The following is a 6000-nucleotide window of genomic DNA, read 5'->3' as shown; positions in this document are numbered from 1 at the left end:
ACCAAACAAAAATATCCATAGTTGCAAAACAACTTGATAAACACCAGGCTAGCAATAACGCTTATAGCTTTGTTGAGTAGTTTGAGCAAGTGTGTGAGGCTAATAACCTCATAGACCTTGCTTAATGAGCACAAGCATTTAGTATTTGTTTGGGAGATAAGGAAGAGACTTGGTTCACTAGTCTAGACCACACTAAATGTAATGAGTTCACCTAGTTAAAGGATCTCTTCACATCAAGAGATTCTGAGAGGTAGAATACTCCAATAACTTCATTGTTAAGCTAATGAATGTTAGCCAAAATGACAAAGAGGAATTACGAGACTACATTGCACATGTGAGGAGTCTCTATAAGAGAATACCTAGAGCCGAGTAACCCAATGAGAGAGTAGTCTCTTCCATATTCATTAACAAGATCTACAACAAAGAACTCTATCAGGCCCTTGCAAGAAACTACTCAAACATGAAAATGGATATGCTTACAAGAGTCTTTAGGGAAGCCATGTGGATAGATAAATCACTTACGAATATAAGTTATTGGGCCGCACAACAAGGTAGCAATGCAATTAGAAACACTCAAAGAGCTACAACAACTAGTGGTGCATGAGCAGCCTCTAGTGAAAAAAGAGGAAAGAGTGCTAATGAGACCCAAGCTATAGCTTACTTGAAAGAAGAGCTAGCCAGACTCTAAGAGTCAATAAAAAGACCAATACGACCTCACATATAGTGTGTGCAATGTGAAGGGAACCACTTGCCTTTTGAATGTATCAATTCTAGATCAAGGCCTTGTGCCAATTGTGGATGATTCGGGCATGGGACCATGTACTGCTAGTTGCAGAGATGGATGCATTACTAGTAGCCTTAGACTCAGGTGTACTATCCATGAGTTAGACAACTATATTTTGGAAGGGGAGTCCCTTTGCCTCACCTTATATCTAATGATTCAAAGCTAGCCACCGCGAGGATAGACATAAACCCAATGGGAATCCTTAGACCTCTAGCATCTATTATGACCCATCCACGAAGCGAATTTCGAGTGCACTTTATAAAGAAACCCCTGGAGGATGATTCTTACTTGAACCCTTATGTCTCTTATTATGAAGAGGGAAATCCCATACTAATGAACTATAGTTATGTGTGGCTCATGGCCTTAGGAAGAGGAAGAGGTAGGCCTAGGAGGAGCTCAGGACCAAGAACCCATAGCATATTGGACATGTGGCAACCTAGGGCATACCTCATCTCCGTGCCTTGAAAAGGAGCATGAAAATAGAGAGAAGGCTAACTTGAGGTGCCCCAAATGAAGAGTCACACATCTATTTAGTGATTTCCTTAGGCAAAAATCCTCTATTTTCTTGGATATTGTACCATCTATACCCCTCAAACTCTTTTGTGTCAAGTTAAGCGACAATGATGCTACACCTATTCCCCTAAATGCCATGATAAGAGCTGAAAAAAATCAAACCTATATCTCATTACTTGGACCTATCAACGTTGATGTATCCTTTATAGGGAAGAGAATTTGACGACGTAGGTAAAAGAGAACCGAGGCAAAAATAATGCTCAAGACCAAGAGTGAGACCGCATTAACCAAGGGCAAATACATCACTCATGCCGAAGCAAAAACATTTGCTCCTAAGATGAGAGAGAAGGAAAGTAGTAAGGTTGGAGAGTACCCTGATCCCAACCAAGAGTTGAGGGTTGTAGAGAAGGTGAATGAGTTGATAAAAGAAGTGCAAGCTCACCATCAAGGTGCCAAACCTATCATGGAGGACGATATTAACTACCTTTCAACCTTGAGCCCACTAGCCTCTCACACATATTTGAGGGCAAGAAAGGCAGCACCACCATGTGAAAAACTGCATGGGTAGAATATGAGGGGGTTGTAGCTATGCAACTGACTCACGAGCATTGGTAGGGAGCCCATCAAGCTAAGGAGTGAAAGACACATGGAAAATTTTTAACGTCAATAATGACAACTCTTTTGATGTTCTCATTGGAAGAATTTCTTAGGAAAAACTCCACACTTTTGCTGGAATTGAAGCGATGGGGGTAGAATGCAGTAATGACCATGAACCACTAGACCTTCTAGACCACAATGCCATGACACACATACCAAGACTAACAATCAATCCAATGTCTAAGTCCTCGCAAAAAAATTCATTTTCAAAGGGCACTGAAATGCACATAGTCTTACTATTTGTTGCCTTAGGAGATACTACATGAAAGGGGATAGTGGACATGGGAGCAGGAGTTAGTGTACTTAGTCATGCAACCTTGCAAGCTCGAGGAGGCCCACCGATGGAGACTGAAAGGTTCAATTCCACTCTAGTAAATGGGATGAAAGTTAGACCCTTTCGAGTCCTAAAAAGGACTTTCCACTAAAGAAAGCAGGAATTAAATTCTCAATGAATGTCATAGTTATGAAGGGAGTGGATTATGATATCTTGCACAATAGACCTTGGATGAGAAACGCCAGAGTAATAGAGGACTAGGATAATGACTTGATATTCTTCAATAATAGATTAGAAGTAGTCTGAGTAGAGATGCACACACTCCTGGACCTAGATGCTATCACTACCCTACTAAAAGGTGACTCAAAGCCTAGAAGAAGACAATATAGTTTCTCATCTAAACCCCTTAAAGTGCCAGTTTTGGATAAAGCATGGTTGCAACTTAGGGCATCTTGTGTTGAGGAATGGATATCCACAGACTTCTCTAAAGTCAAGGTGATTATAGACATTCCACTTGTGACCAACTTCAAGGGACTTGAATGTTTCTTAGGCCACACAAGTTAATACCAACGGTTTGTATTGAACTATGTATTGATTGGCTAGACCTTTGTACAAGCTAACAAGTATTTGAGTAGACTAAAGAATGTCAACGGGTCTATGAAAGGCTTAAAAAGGCTCTAATTTTAGCTCCTATCTTAAGAGCCCAAGATTGGTCCATTATCTTTCACGTGCACATTGATGCATCAAAATTTATTGTGGGGGCAATGTTGTGCCAAGTTGGTGAACATAACCTCGACTATCTAGTGACCTTTACTAGCAAACAACTACCACAATACAACCCCAATTGTAGTGGCCAATGCTATTCCATGATGCAACCAAGTTTGTGAAGCATTGTGATGAGTGCCAACAGACCAAAATCCCTACTCATAAGGAAAAAATGGAGTAAACCCCCATGATCACGCATAAACCATTCGGGAAGTGGAAAATTGACTTTATTGGTCCAATCGACCCTTCATTAGGGGAGTTTGGAGGTCTCGAAAATGCCTTTTAGGATGTGGAGAGAGAGTGCTCTAGACCAATAAGAGCAAAGCCTCCATAATGGAACTTCTATTTTAAAAAAATTAAAAAATCATTTTACAAAAATATATAAATATAATAATATTACAAATTTGTATTTTTATTATGTATTTTTAGTCTCTTATATTCGTGATTATGACATCTTTTGCATTAATGGCATAGAGTCTCGGCTACTTTTATTTAATGATGTTTCTAGATTAATGATAATGACTAATGTAATCGAAATTCAAATTGGTGAAAAGCATGGCGCTCAGTTTTTTCCCTCCTTTCTTTTATTCCTCTATTGTTTTTCCCTCCATTATGGTAGCCTAGTCCTCTCTCTCTCTCTCTCTCTCTCTCTCTCTCTCTCTCTCTCTCTCTGTGTGTGTGCATGTATCTCTCTCTTCTACCATGGATACAGAAATTCGACCTTCAACAAGGCGTCCAAGCTCCCAAATCACATCCGTATCAGTGTTTAACTCATTCCAAACTGATGGAAGACGGATTCCTACTATCATTAGCAAAGGTAGTTGGATCACCATGCAACAAGCAAAACGTGGAAAAAGGCAAAGACATGAGAGCTCATTTATCTCTTCTTGGAAGGGAAGAATCCGAGATTTTAAGCTTGGAGCAAATAAGAATAGCATCAAAGAGGTACTAGTGCAACATGTATTCATGCATAGAGAGCTATGTTTGAAACGTGGATCTTCAAAGCTTCCAATGCATAGACCAAATTGTAAGAATTTGATTCTTAAAGTTTTTCCTTTCTTAAACATGGTTTAGGTTTTTCCATTATAATATTTGTTTGTCTTGTAGATATCTATCCCTCTAATCTTGAGGAATGGCAACCAGTGGAATCTATAATTGATGTTATTGATGTTATACATGGTTCAATTGGAGAAGAAATGTATAGAGGCAGAAAGAAGACAGAGCTTGCAGAGAATGGAATATTCTTTTATGACCATTCTTATGTTATTCCTATGCGGCGTTGCCAATGGGGATCAATAAAACTCCTTCCTTTGCCAGATTTTTCAAGCTTTGAGTGGCCTTTGCCGAGTCTAGCTACTAGTGAGGGCTATAGATGTAAGATATTTTCTGAGATCCAAAAAGCACTAAAATCTAATATCTCAAGTAGGCTAAGCAAAGTTACTTTATTTATGCCTATTAATATATTTATTGATTTCTTCTCTAATGTGGAGATAAGAATAACAAAAACCATGCTTTCAGTGAAGAAACTAACATATGATCATATCATACAATTTGTTGATGAAGGATGGGATACAAGGACAGAAGGAAAAATTATATGTAAGATAGATCAAGACTCTATAGCTTGTAAATATATGATTGCTACTCAAAATTTTATCCTTAGCTTTTAATATAGTTGATGGCATTTTGTTGGTAGTATTCTAGTTGCTTTAGACCAGAATCTTAATGATTTAAGCAAGGATCCTATAGTGGATCTTGATATTTGGTTCAACGAGGATATTATTGCAATCTTAAAGATCAAAAAATCATGTACGCTACATCAAGTGAGGATGGATTTACAAAATGAAGACATTGAACTACCATGCTCCTTTGTATTCCAACTTGACAAGAAACGAGTAAGTTTTCACATCATATTATATCTACTTAGATGTATATCAAGATCTCACTTTCTAACTAGCTAACATTTGTAATTTATTTTTTGCAGATATAAAAAAGGAGAGAAAATAATATACACTGCAATGACATTCAAGAAAATATATATTTACTATCAATATAAAATATATGTACAAATTTTGTAGCAAATGTCTATCTGCCATCTCTATGAGATATACAAGGGTTGAAGGGCAAATTTCTATATATGAAGGCTTACAAGGCGATATGGCAAAGCTATTTCTTTTTTGGAGAACTATCCTTTCTAGGAGTCCTTTTGCCTTTCTTTGATGTCTTGGGTATAGAAGGTGTTGAAGCTGTGGATTTGCCTTCCGTGGTTATAGGCACCGCATCTCCTTCATGGTGCAAATCCCCACCAATCTCTGTTGTTGGTTGTATACAATTGACCATTATATACTTCAAGAGCTTTGCTCTGATGTACCAAACATGCTCAGATATATAGCAATCCTTCGAAAACTGTCACATATTTATAGAAAAAAGAGTTTAAGTTCATTATTGTTCTTACAATAGACTATATTTTTATCATCAATGGACTATTTGCAATTAATATCTATCTTAAAGTTTAGCACCTTTCATATTACCTTTACATGTTTATCATCATTAAGATAAACAAAGTTAACCATTCTTCTAGCATTTGCAATCACCCTCCAGCCCACAAGAATGGCTATCATCCTGATGGGGACACTGCAACCATCAACACAAAGTAAAACTATAAAGAGGACGAATGGTAGTTCATAGAATAAAATCATGTTTCAATTATTTTAATGAATAACTTACCGCAACTTGTCTATATTGCATTGTTGCAAGCAGATCAGACGGCATAGGGGGTCTTTTCTCTAGCTCTTCAATTAATCTTTTGGCACCTCTGTATATAAAATATGTTGAAATTTAGAGTACTTACAAAAAAAAGAATTGAAATATCAAGGAGCCCTTGGATAATATAACTTACAATTTAGCATTTCCATGGCTTCCTTTCATAGAGTTGATTAAAAAGCATTGCTTATCCACAAGGTCTATTGCAATCAAGCTCCAATGAGAACTAAAAGCGATCATATCTCAA

This window comes from Lygodium microphyllum, unplaced genomic scaffold (genome assembly GCF_053477565.2).
Source record: "Lygodium microphyllum isolate KBCC unplaced genomic scaffold, Lygodium_microphyllum_v1.1.10 scaffold_31, whole genome shotgun sequence".
Lineage (NCBI taxonomy): Eukaryota > Viridiplantae > Streptophyta > Polypodiopsida > Schizaeales > Lygodiaceae > Lygodium > Lygodium microphyllum.
This window is presented reverse-complemented; position numbering follows the sequence as displayed.